Consider the following 14,177-nt stretch of genomic DNA (forward strand, 5'->3'; position numbering starts at 1 on the left):
TTCCTCAATACACAAGTATAAATAGTATTTGTCAACTGCATCTGAGCATAGATCATTTGTGAAAGTTTATTCAGTGTGGTACCCAGAAAAAAACCCTGACACTCCAGGTGGGAATTGGTCACTGTCCTACACAGTAAAAATGTTACCCTACTGACTTCAGTTCTTATTTTTATGTTAGCAAATTCACAATACTACTGTCTAACCAACTACAGGCTAATAATCAATTATATTTTTAGATAATATTTTGGTAAGTTTTGTCACTGTGACCAAAAGACCTAACAAAAACATTTGGGAAGCAAATGTTTATTTTAAATCAAATTTTCAGAGTTTTGGTTCATAGTTACCAGAATTGATAGCTATGGGCCCAAGGTAAGGCAGAACACCATGGCGGAGGAAAGGTGTGGAACAGGAAACCAACTCAGGACATAGCAATCAGAAGACAAAGAAAGGCACATTCTGCTCACAGAGATGAAGTATAAACTCCAAAGACATGTACCCAGTGAACTGACTCCTCCAGTTTTACCCTACCTTCTTATAGTTATCACCCAATTAATCCATATCAGTAGATTGAGCCACTGATTAGATCAAATCTCCCATAACCTAATCTTTCACCTCTAAACATAGTCAAATTGTCTCACAAGTGAGCTTTTGGAGGACACCTCACATCTAAACCATAATAAATACATAAGTTGAAAAAAGAAGTTCAGTAGGAGGGACCAAGAATTTCATGTGAACTGATAGACATGTGTTTTTGCATTGCAGTCTTGGGAAAGGGGATTAAATTAAACCCAATTGTACATCAGCTGAGGGAATGATCTCAGGATCTCATGGACAGAGAAGTTATAATGCAGAGGATCAACTGCACCCTTGTCTATCTACAGACTTGATATTTTCATAGCTAGAAATAAGATCTATTGTGTGTTACAGTTTTCTAAGTTTCTCCCATTTAGGCAGTCTATGAGAAGAATGGAGAAATAACACAGATGTACATAGGATTACTCCTGTGGCTATACTTGGCCGGAAGAGTGAATCAAGATCATCTAATGAATTATTGTTCATCCTCATTTTTATGAATTCAAGTAGCAAGATTATCACCATCTGTCTCTGTGGGTAAGAATGATAGAAGTTAACAAATATCTGGAAACTTTTTTTTCTTTTTTTTCCCTGCAAATACTTCTCCCACCCTGTCTTCTTGAGCTCTCTTGCTCTGAGAGTTTAATTGTCAAATGTAGATTTGCTCGGTCCGTAGCTGCTGTCTGGATTCCTTGATATCAGGCAAGTGAATTTGGAACTCTGTGACTTCTTCTGTAGGAGACCTGAGAATGAGAATCTAGGGTTAACTGAGGTCTTGCCAAAGCAAGAAGGAAAGGACAATCCTCAGGGCAGAGGCGAAATTTAGAGTCTCTCACCTCTTTAAATTGACAGTGCAAGGTCAGAGGTTGATACAAGATTGTACAACATAACCTGAGAATGGTCTGTCTCTACCTCCTGAAACATCTGTGCATTTTTAGACCACTGTTCTATCCTGTTACCTACCAGAGGCCCTTAACCTCACTGCACATTTTGTATTTCCCTACCATTTGCTTTCAAAATATGTCATTGTACTTCTGATTAAAATTACGTGAGGAAACAGTGATTAAAAATTTAGATATACGAGCATGCACAGAAGGGCTTATCTTTTTTTTTTCAAATTATTCTAACAATACCTGAGATATTTCCAAACTCTCTATTTCTTGTTTATTTTTTATTAACTTATTTTGGCTAGGTCAATCACTTCTCCATTGAAAATTCTGTATACAGCTTTGGAAAAAATGAGGAATCTTTATTGAAATAGATATGCACATGTCATCACTCACATTTAAGTGGTTCCAGGTCTTTGCTTGGATGTGCAAAGAATGACGATAATTCTGTCTGGCACCCAAGTCTACAGCTCTGTCTTTACAATTGTGGGGAAAAAAATGAAACTTGAACATGTCAGACATTCTCAGAATGTAATATCATATCCTTCATTTGTAACAACTGACTCTTCCATCTTCTTTTCTTTCACAAAATATTTGTGAGCCCTTACTATGTGCAAGGCACTGTTTTAGCTTCATATACATGGGGAACAACACTATAAATGCTTATATTTAATGTCACATTCAAATCAGGAAAATGTCCAGCACTCTGAAAATTTTTTTCCCAGATTGTTCTCTAGGTGAAAACATCTATGGAAAAGAGACTTGCAAAGTAATATAACTCTAGGTCCAATGTCATCAAGATGGTAGAATAGGACTTTCCAGAGCTCATTCTCTGGAACAATTATCCATGCATAATATTCCCTCACAATAACTAAGGAAACCAGGTCAAAGATTATAGAATCTCAACGATGGATGAAAATAAGACATATGGAAGTTAAGAAAGACATTTCTCATGTCAGGCAATGCAATGTAGAGAAAGATACCCTTTACTTGGGGGAGGAGAGGGAAATAGGCACTGAGCTTGGCCTTTGATCCCCAAATTGGGCATGCCTCAGTAAAATTGAGTGCCAAGACAGCCCTTCTGTCCCTAGACTCTAGAACAGTACCAAAAGATGAAACACTCGGAGACATACAAGTATCAGACTGCCCCCAGCCACCTTGTCCCCAGTAACAAGCCAACCTCCACAGACTCATTCTCCAGGTTCAATCTAGGGTTATATCAACACAAAACCAGGTTCACCTACATTGTCCCAGGCTTCAGCCCCATCCTAGAAGCCAGTCATCACCCTAAAGGCTTTCTCAGATAAAGTCCATCTGCAAAAACCTGAATAAATTTCCACTTCTTCAAATGTTTAGACACCAATGCACAGCCACAGTGATCAAGAATAGTGAAGGACAATGGCACTACCACAGGAACAACATTAAACAGTTGTGGCCATCCCTAAAGACATGGAGACTTATGAACTGCTTGACAACTATTCTAAGTAATAGTTCTAAGGTAGACAAAACAATAAATAACAAAACAAGAAACACACACACACACACACAAAAAAAAAAAAAAAAAAAAAAAAAACACTGAAATTCCAGAGATAAAACATCTAGTGAGTAAATCAGGAAAAGTGCAGCAGAGTACAGAGTGCAGCAGAGTACAGGGTACATCAAGTACAGAGTTAATCAAACAGAAGATAGAATTCATGGGCCCAAAGAGAAGTTAATTGAAAATACTTAGAAGTAGAGGAGAAAGAAAGAACAGGATGAAAGTGAATGAAGAAATCTGATGGAATTTATAGATCAACTTCCAATGAGCAAACATCAACATTACTGGAGTTTATAAAAGAGAAGAAAGATAAAGAGCCATAAAACTTACTTAAAGAAATAACAGCAGCAGCAGGTACCTGATGCATACCTGTCATCTCAGTGACTCAGGAGGCTGAAGCAGGAGGATTATAAGTTCGAAGCCAGCCACAGCAACTTAATGAGACCTTCAGCAATTTAGGGAGACCCTGTCTAAAAACAAGATTACAAAAAGGATCGGGTTCAATCACCAGTACAAGAAAAAAGAGAGAAAGAGCAGAGTACTCTTCAAATACTGGGAAAGGTTTCCAATCAGATTTATCCCATGTAAGACCACACCCAGACATGCCACAACAAAATTAAAAAGTCAAAAAACAAAGAAAAGCTCCTAAAAGTGCAAAAGAAAGAGGCATCTTATATAAGTGAGTTTCGTTAAGGCTGGAAGTAAACTGCTGAGCAGAAATATTTCAAAATGCATACTCGCTTTCAAGGAATAAATCTAGAGATCTTCTATCATGTGTTACAAGAGAAACCGGGCTCCTTTTATTAATTCTAAAACAAACCATTCCATTTGGCAATGCAACTATGTATATTTTTATCTAATTTACCACACTATATTTGCCTGTACCAAGTTGAATCTTTCAACTATAGTAAAAACCCTCTCCATATCACCCCTACTTATGTATACGTGTGTGTGTATACACAAAGCTACATTTGTACCTTTATATTTGCTTGAAAAGAATCCTGTTCAAATTAGAGTAAACAAAAAAGTTAACCTCATCAGCTAATATATTTTAATGATGCAGATGAATGTTTTCAGACTTGATTCAATCTATGGTTTCTTCACATATATTTGAGATATAGCTTTTATTCATCATTTTTTCTCCTTTCTGTTTCCTTCTGTGCTGTTTTCATTCTAAGAAAATGTTTCTATATATTGTTTACCTCTTCTGTCACTACCTGAAGATATATGTAATTGAATCTTTAAATTAAACAGAAAATTATAACTTTCTCAACAATTAGGAAATAGAAAAAATAGTTCAGCCATTGAGACTCTGATTGGGCTGCTTTGGGTCTTCTTAGGACTATCCCTCAATTAAACTTGATTGACCAAACCTGGTCACATACTCTGTTCCTAACACTAAACTGGTCAGCTCCATGGTGCTCAGAAGGCCAAAGGTTGATGCTTCCAGAATCTGAGTATTATTCCTGGGCAAAAATGGGTTGGATATTGAGCAGGTAGAAACACTAAGTATCCTGTGTAATATTAAAGATATACTAAGCAGTACGGAGATTCCTCAGAAAACTTGGAATGAAACCACCATTTGACCCGGTTATCCCTCTCCTCGATTGATACCCAAAGGACTTACAATCAGCATATTATAGTAATGCAGCCACATCAATGTTTATAGCAGCTCAAATCACAATAGTTAACTATGGAAACCTAGGTGCCCTTCAACAGATGAATGGATACAGAAAATGTGGTATATATGCACAATGGAATATTATTCAGTCTTTAAAAAGAATGAAATTATGGCATCTGCTAATATGGATGAAGCTGAAGATATAATGCTGAGTGAAATAAGACAATCCCCAAAAAACAAAGGCTGAATGTTTTCTCTGATATTTGGATGCTAACTCACAATAAGGGTGGGTAGCTAAGAAAGAATAGAATTATTTTAGATTAGGTAGAGAGGAGTGAAGGGAATGGAGAGGGTATGAGGGTAGAAAGGACAGTAGAATGAATCAAAGATTTTTACCCTATGTACATATATGACTACAAAACTGGTGGGATTGTACATTATATACAACCAGAAAAATGAGAAGTTATACTTCACTTATGTATGATGTATCATAGTACATTCTACTGTCATGTATAACTAATTAAAGCATATATATATATATATATATATATATATATATATATATATATATGTATTATTCTGGTGACCAAGTCCTAAGTGTCTTCACTGTATTTTTAATCATAACATAGGTAACCGACATGGGATAATTGTATGAACTAGGCCTACTGTGCTTTCCCCCTACATAATTTGTTTTTTAAAAGCAATTTAACTGCAGCCCTGCTTGGCTTAAGTGGACTAGGATACGTTTCATTCCATAGCAAACAACCTATTATCTGCAGCAGAAATGCAATGCCAGAAGACTCCTTCCGGCCAACAGAAAGAACTCAAGTCACATTGAACTGAAGCAGAGAGAGCAAAGAGGAGACTTTTTGACTTGTATACCAACCAGATTTCTGAATGCAGGGAGATAAAATAATTAGAAGCAAATCCCGCTAACCATAAAATCTGTAAGAACAGATTCTAGTTAAAACCAGTCAGCATGGTCCAAAGTGACCCATTGTTGCCTGGGATCTTTAGCATGTCGTTATAATAGTAAGATCTCCCTTTCATGGGTTAAGACCAGGCACCAAGGGGACTTGAATGTCAAATGCAATCTTACCATCAGTAAAAAGTCAAGAGGTGGAGAAGTGCAGGGTTCTTTGAAAACTTCTCTGGGAGCCCCAGTAAAACAGGAGGGCAGAAGCATGTTCTCTCGCTCTCTTCTCTGAGAAGACCCACTCTCTCACTCAAATGTGTCCCTTTCCCTCTTTTTCTTATTCTTTATAATAAAATCTTACCTACTATAATGTACATGGCATCTGAAATCTTTCTGGTGTGATCGCAAGAAAAACTGGTGAGCTAGAACATCTCAGGTCACTTGGACTCCACATAGGAATCATGATCTGATGGGTCTTAGTACCACAGGGTGTATCCAACCCCATCACCAAATCAAACTTCAGTTCAGGGAGCATCTATGGTTTTAGGTGGACAATTTAAACTAATATGCAATGCAATGCACATTATATTCCATGAGTTCTGTACTTTTCATGTCATCTAAGAATGTCCTTTAAAAACGTAATCTTTATATTTCTTCACCATGACAGGTAAAAATCTACAGACACAAGTAGAATGTGTATGGTTTTCTTCTTTATTTTTGCTGTGAGTGTGTCTGTGTGTGAATATTCTCCTCCCAACATATGTAGTCATGATATAACTGAATTCAAAGGAAAGTTTCACACAGCCAATCCATCATATCAGCACACATGAAAAAAAAAGAAAAAAAAATCACTGATATGTGGAAAATCTAATTTAACTCTGACCAAATAATTTAACTCAAGCAACACATGTCAACATAGTTCAGTATTATAGAACCTTACTAAAGTCACCAGGGTACTAAAAACATCAGCACAAGTTATATCTTGACATAAACAGTGCTGGTGAACCCTTGCTTTATGTTTGGATTTAAGTTTACTTTATGTTTTCAATAATTTAACATTTAAACAAATCACATATGTCTCCTATCTCCCCCAAAAAAGTAGCTTTGGGGCTGGGGTTAATGCTCAGTAGTAGAGCTCTTGCCTAGCATCTGTGAGGCACTGGGTTCGATCCTCAGCACCACATGAAAATAACAAATAAAATAAAGCTATAAAATGTTTTTTTAAGTAGCTTCTAATCTTAGTTTCTAAGCTTTGTACCAGAGGCTAAAATACAATAGCATTTCTGTCCCAGTGTTGTGTGAACTTGAAGCTATTGGAAAGTCCAGTATGTAACAGTCTCCAACTGAATTAGCCAACCAATGTTTCCTCTAGCAATGCATCAATGTAATCAGGAAAACCAAAATAATCCCTGCTGTTTCTATGACTTTCACCTTTCTCTCTCCTATTTCATCTGCAGAGAACTCTGTATTTCTCACTTATCTGCGCATTAATTTTTGTTGGACACTTACAGACATTACACACACCTCATTTTACTCTCTCAAGTAATCTTAGAACCTCTGTCTCAACCAAACTCTATGCTTAAATTGCCTCCATAATGTTCCAAACAAGTAATCCATCTACACTTGTGTTTCATAAAGGGAGAGGAATTGGGTGTGGTCCAAATCATCTGTGCTAGGGCCTAACACCTAGCTTTCCAATTCCAGCTCCTCCAGATGATTGAGTGATCTTGGTGATTTACTCCCTTCCTTCAAGGCTCAACATCATATGGAAATTGTTGTGGAGATAATGGTATCTATCCCCTGGAGTTCTGGTAGGGAATAGGGAATTCAACAGTTAATACTTATGTAATAAGCCTATCACAAGGGCAGATGCTTATGATCAGGGCTCAATAATAAATAAATAAATAAATAAATAAATAAATAAATAAATAAATAAATATAAAAGTCCATGCATTTTATTATACCATTAATATATGTTGACAACAAATTACAATGATATACTCAAAAGAAAAATATCATCTACAATTTCACTAATGAGAAACAAATTTTGTTAAATTTGGTGATTTTCCCTCCAAATATTTTTTCTTTTGCATACCAGAGATCATCTGCATATGCTTTGAAGACACATTTTAATATAACATATGTAGCATAAACAACATTTTTAATGTTTGATTAACTTTCCTCTATCATGCAGTCTTACTCCAATTTACTTAACCATGACCCTGTTCTTAAAAACTGAGGACAAACATATTTTTCAAGCCATATTTGCATAAAAATATGAGAACTATCCATATTGACACAGCATTTGTTGGAAAGGAAATTGGCTAATATATCCCTAATGTGACCAGGAGAAAAGAGATGTCAGATGATATACCAAGAATAGTTTTTCTTCCAATCCTTCATTTTACTGGCACTAATATTCAGGCTATTGCCAGTAATACTACTTATTGAGTCCCTACTGTATATCAGGATTTTTGTATTATCTAATTTAGTCATCTTAAAAGACTCATGAGGTAGTTCTTAATATGTGTTTACAGAAAAGAAAATAAAAGTGTATGAAAATCTCTTACAACCTTTGTGCCTCCAGTGACCAGACAGAATGTGAATCTAAATTTGAATGTCTAAAATGTCCTGGTATATTTCACAAATCTAGATGGTCACATTAGTGTGGTCTACCTGAAGTTCTCACCTTGGGACTAAATAGGTCAGGTGTAATAAAGCTATTATGTCTTTGTTAGATTCCAAGAATCTATAACACAGATGCTATCAAAAGAAGGAAGCATTTCCTCCTTCAAGTAAGACTTAAAAACAACATGAGCCTAGATATCATTCCGATTCTTTCCTCAATATTATAAATTCCATGCACTATGCTTAGTCCAAGCCAATGATGGGAACATCCGGTCTTTTGCCAGTGATAAATTTTGTAATAGGTATGTGACTCAATTCTGGCATTAGTTTTGGTGAGACTTTCTTGGGAGGGAGTAAAGGGAGGGTGAATTCAGGGAAGCTGCTTCATGGTAAGGAAAACCAGTAAGTCACAATTCCTTTTTAAATGTTTTCGAGAGGACCATTACGATCTCTTGGGAACTCATTGTTGTGGACTGAGGATATCAATGTGGAGATATGATTCAAAGCTGAATCATTAAAGATCTGCCCCATTAACCTTCCTCTGGTCTTGCTTTTATGGAAGATAATAAATTTCTTCATTGTTTAAATCTAGTTTGATTCAGGTCACCTCTTACTTGCTACTGAGCTCATTCTATCTAATTTTGAGAGGATATGTGGGGACCTGAGACCCTCAATTTGAGCTGTGTATCAATGAATCACTTGTTGAATGCTCAAGGATTTGTCCACACTCCTGCCCCTTATCAACTAAAGAGAGACTCATAACTCACTCTGATGGCTTGATGACTTTAGGGCAGATATCATTATACCATTTAAATGATCAAAAATCTGAAATTTGGACAAATGAAGTATCTCAACAAAAGTGACTTAAATAAGGGTGGATGTCAGAATTTGAACAATGGTGCCATGCCACCAGGACCCATACAATACTCCTTACACCACACAAATCTCATATTTGGCTGCTGCAGTGTGGCATGCTCATGTTCGTCCTTCCCCTAGGTCTTTCACACAATCCTACCACTTTGCAAATACAGTTTTAGAAGTTCACTCTTGAGTATATTGTAGTCAAAGAGGGCATAGGACATTTTCAAGGTCATGTAGCAGGGTAAGAGACATAGGCAAGCATCACTGTAGTGGACAGAATGTCTCCACTCCACAGTTTCCATGTTGATGCATGATTAGGTGATAGTATTAGAAAGCGGGAATTTAGAAGGCGATGAAGATGAGATGAGGCATGAGGAAGGAGCACTCATGACTGGTACCACTGCTCTTAGAAGAACTGGGAAGAGCTGGCTTCCCCTCTGCTCTCCACCATGCAAAAGTCCAGTGAGAGATCACCATCCTGTGTTCTGCAAGAGCATGCTGGCGTTCTGTTACCAGACATCTAGTCTCCATGACTGTGAGAAATAAATCCCTGTGGTATTCTATGTGGTAATACTATGGTATTTTTGTTATAGCATCCTGAGCTGAACAAGATACCTACCTTTATGAATAAAGGAGATCTTCTATGATAAAACTGAAGGGTTCACCATGCAAACCCACTGATTTCATTCTCTCTCGTAAAGTTATGGACCTGAAGCTACTTGTGATCAGTGAACCGTGAGCAGAATTGGAAAGGATGTGATCCCTTTATTGTCTCTTACCATTTTGCATTACTTACATGGCTGCAAGTGAAAAGCACCACAATACCAGAGTTACCAGGGGAAAGCAGCCAAAATCCAGCTGAGATGTCCAACTTGACATTGGAAGAAAGCTGCAAAGCTCAAATCTGAGCAGGACTTAACACCAAGAGCCACAAGCACACACAGAAGTGAATGTGAGTATGAAGTTAACGCTGATGTGTTAAGCCACTGAAATTTTTGGAATGTGCATTACCACAACACATATATTCTTTTCTACATAATTCAGCATCTACAAATTTGTCAATGGTGGATCAGTCTACCCAGCACGTAAGGAAAGGTGTGGTTTAACTTCCGAGCGCCTAGTGGACCATTTCAACACATAACACCTTTCCAGGTCTTCAGAGACTGCTTTAAAGTCATCAAATACAAAGTACCAGTGCTTTTTAAAGCTCTTTCTTCCTTTGTTTTACATGGGTGAATAGTTGCTTTATTTATTATGCAGTTGGTGGTGGTTATGGAGAATTTTTCTTCACTATGCTTGAGATTTATAGAGCTAGGTTGCCCTTTTATTAGGCAATATATTCAGTTTGGCATTCTTAGGTGCCTAGAGAATTTGGCATAGATATACTTTTATCATAAAAAAATCCACATAATGATTATTATTAGCATACCCTGTTGTTTATCAAGCCCCAGTGCAAAAAAAAAAAAAAAGAAAAACATTTTAAAAAAATTGTGTGTTGTTTTGAGATTCTATGTCTTTGGGGTTTTGAGTAGGACAAAGAATGGCATAAATATTTTTTTGAGGCTTGGTGAATACACTGGCCAAAAAACACATGTGCTACTAAAATAACAAATAGGACATTGCTGCCGGCATCCTTGAAACTAAGGTTTCCCTACTGTACAATGGATTTAATACACCTGAATTTTCCCATTATGCCTTCAGGGCTCGGCAACAATTTACTTGAATCTTGAAACCATAAAATTTCTACTGATTGCTTTTGGGAAAAAGAGAAAAGTTCAATTTCTCACCCCTAACATGGGTAGAGGGCCCAAAGACACATTGACAAGTACCTAATTGAGACCCTTTACATTACAGGCAAGAAAAAAAGGGCAAAGAGAATGGAAAATGATTTTCAAAAAGTAACAAAAACAGCTAGGGCCCAGCCAAATGAGTTGTTCCTCCTCTGTTTATCTAGTATTTTCTTCCAAGAGTCAGAATGTCTAAGAAAAACTGAGCTACCCTCCTGTGTTCTCTCTCATACTTACTGTAGCAACAGTCAGCAGGCTGTGTATCGTGGAAACTTAACAATGCAAACACATATTCCTTTAGTCTGGGCATGATGGCAAGGCATCAGCTACTACCAATATTTCTGAACACCCACCCAGTGCTAGAATTTTTAAAAAATCATAATGACAACTCCCATGAATGAGAGTTGTCACCTTTAGAGGTTTAGAAATGTTAAGTGACTTGTCTTGGTCATAGTGGGTACTATTAGCAAGCAGATTTCTGCCACCTAATTTCCCTATAGAACTGTCCTCAGAAACAAAGTGAAGTATCATTATCTATGTCCATTTTATGGGGAAGACAGTTGACTCAAATGAATGTTATTTTTTTTTTAACTATCACATTAAGCCAGGAGCTCAGCTGGAATCCACTGTGTCCAAAGTCATAATAATCACAAATGTTTTTCCTCCTATTGAAACCCTTGTTTTCTGTTACCAGCTAAGTCCACACTAAGAATGGAATAAGTAATTTTGTTTTCCAGAGGAACTGAATTGTCTACACAGTAGGTGTAGCTCACTACTCAGAAAGCATCTGAGAGTATGTTTTCAAATTTAAAAGGAAAAAGAAGAGGTAATTTGGCACAGAACAGCACGTGGTTGATGCTTTGCTATTGTCCATGGAGAGAGGATTGACACCATATGAACCAGGCTAGTTCCAAACACTGGTACAGAACCAGGATGACATCCTGGGTCCTCATGCATCAGGAGGAATCTCACTGAAATCCTTGAGCATTGCATATTCATCAGAAATATTCTATTTGACAATTCATTTCAGATCTTACACAAAGGTATCCAGGATAACGTGGTTGACTCCAAATTACAGAATTTAGATAATGAAATGTCTTGGAAAGCGGTGAGCCAGCGACTTAATTTTGCAGATGAAAAGCTGTGGTTTTAACCAGGATAGTGGCTTGTTACAAACTGGTAGAGTTGGGGTATAGCTTGAATATGTTCAACAAAATGTTTGTTTGTTGGACATTTGGTCCCTAGTATGGCTGTGTTGGGGAGGGGTGGGATCATTGGTTGAGGTTGGGAAAGGGGAAGATAATAAATGGTAATTAGGTCATGGAGGAGATGAATGATGGCTTCAAGGGATCATCGTGATAAAGTAAGTCCACCCTATGTTCTCAGACCCTTTTGTATACAGTCCTTTCTATACTTTTTTTTTCTTATTTCCTTCTTTTCTTTCTTTCATGTCCTTTCTTTCAGATCTGGAAATGGAGCCCAGGGCTTTGCATGTGGTAGGCGAGTGTTCTCATTATGAGTTACCCTCCCAACCCAGCCCTCTCAATTTCTGCTGCTCTGCCATGATGTGATATTGTGATACAGCTGGGGTAACCCCGGCTATAGGGCGAACAGAAGGGTTCACACTATCTTCTACTTTCATTTTCCAAAACAGTGAGCTAAATGAACCTGTTTCCTTTACATATTATGCAGCCTCAAGTATTTTGTCATAACAACAGAAAGTTGACTAAGACGAAGGCCATACAGGCAAATTTGTGAAAATGACTAAACTAGAAGGAAGGTTTTCATAAACGTCACATTATTGTCAACTAAGTGAGTAGAAACATGGACATACAATGTATAAACAGGGTCATGAAGACCTGAAGATGAGGAAACCCAGGCTTTAGAAAAGAGTATTTGTGATGGAGGCTCCAACTAAAAGTCAGAGAAGAAAAAGAAAAGTTGGAAAGTAAGAAATTTTTACATTTAGATAGTCAACAGGTATCAACATTCCCTCATGAGAAAATATAACGCCGGTGCTAAAGAAAGGGAGGGCACAAATGATATGTTGACTCTGTCTTCAATAGATTTCTATGTTATTATGGAAGAGCAGACCTTAGTTATAAAGATTAGAAGAGATACATTTTGCAAAAGTAATGCAGAAAATTGGTACTAAGTGTAATAGAAAGAATAGATTTCAGTGATGATCAGTGCTTTTCAATTTACTTAATTACAAGAAATCATAATGTGTATAGTTTTTTGCATAAATTTTTGCATTAATTCTTATAATTTGCAAGTTTTCACATTGTTAGAACTCAATACCTCAAGTTCAGGAAGCTTCATGAAAAAATGCGGAGCAATTAATTAAAATACAACAAAGAGGATGGGAGCATTGAGCCTTTTCTGCTCCACATACCTCCCTCAGATGACACTTGCACCTTCCTTCCACTCAAGCCTTCCTGTGCCTTCACCATCTCTCTGCTGATGACCAAGGTCACCGCTTTATGTAAATTCCATCAACCACAATCCTGCATGGTAGATATAAGTTGTAATTAACTCCATTTTCAAATGGGACAATGAGATGCAGAGATTTTAGGATGTTTTGACCAAAGTCATAGGATAGAGAAAGCAGAGGCTTGGATTCCAAACTCACAACCAAAGCTCTAACTAGAAATAGGGAGACTAAGCTCACTAGATTGAAATTTAAAATGTTATAGTCACATAGTCAATCACTTGATGTAGCCTTTTGACACAATCAAGAGTTGCAGGAAACAGGAAATGTATGAGGTTGCTGCCAGCTTAACATAGAAGATTATTTGAGAGTAGACCTCTCCCTTATAAATAAGGAAATAAATAAAGTAATGGTGAACACTATAGCATACTAAATACTTGAGCTAGTAATATAGTCATTTACTATCAATTTCAAGTACTGTATGTGCAATACTTTTATATGACAATAGGTTTTTTAATACCAGGGTCACCATGAAACTGTGAGCAATGCTTTTCCCTATAACATTATAACAGGTTTGACATCACTGGGCTATGGGAATGTTTTAGCTGCATTTATGATCTTATGGGATCAACATCATATGTACTCCCTGTTGTTATCACAAACATTGTTATTTGGTGCCTAACTGCATTCAGAAAATTCATTGTTTAATCTCATCTATTGATCTGCTGAAATAATAAAAATAAATTTGTCAAAATAGAACATTTACCAATTATCTGTATATTTATATACAGATATGACCAATGTGCATTAAAAAATACAAAATTTACCTTTTGAATTACATGTTATCTACTAGGAATATAAAGTTATTATTCTCGGAATGTTCTTCCATATAGGAAAAATCAATTTTCCTTCCTTGGGCATAAGGCAAAAACAAAA

This window comes from Callospermophilus lateralis, chromosome 18 (genome assembly GCF_048772815.1).
Source record: "Callospermophilus lateralis isolate mCalLat2 chromosome 18, mCalLat2.hap1, whole genome shotgun sequence".
In the NCBI taxonomy this organism is placed as follows: Eukaryota; Metazoa; Chordata; class Mammalia; order Rodentia; family Sciuridae; genus Callospermophilus; species Callospermophilus lateralis.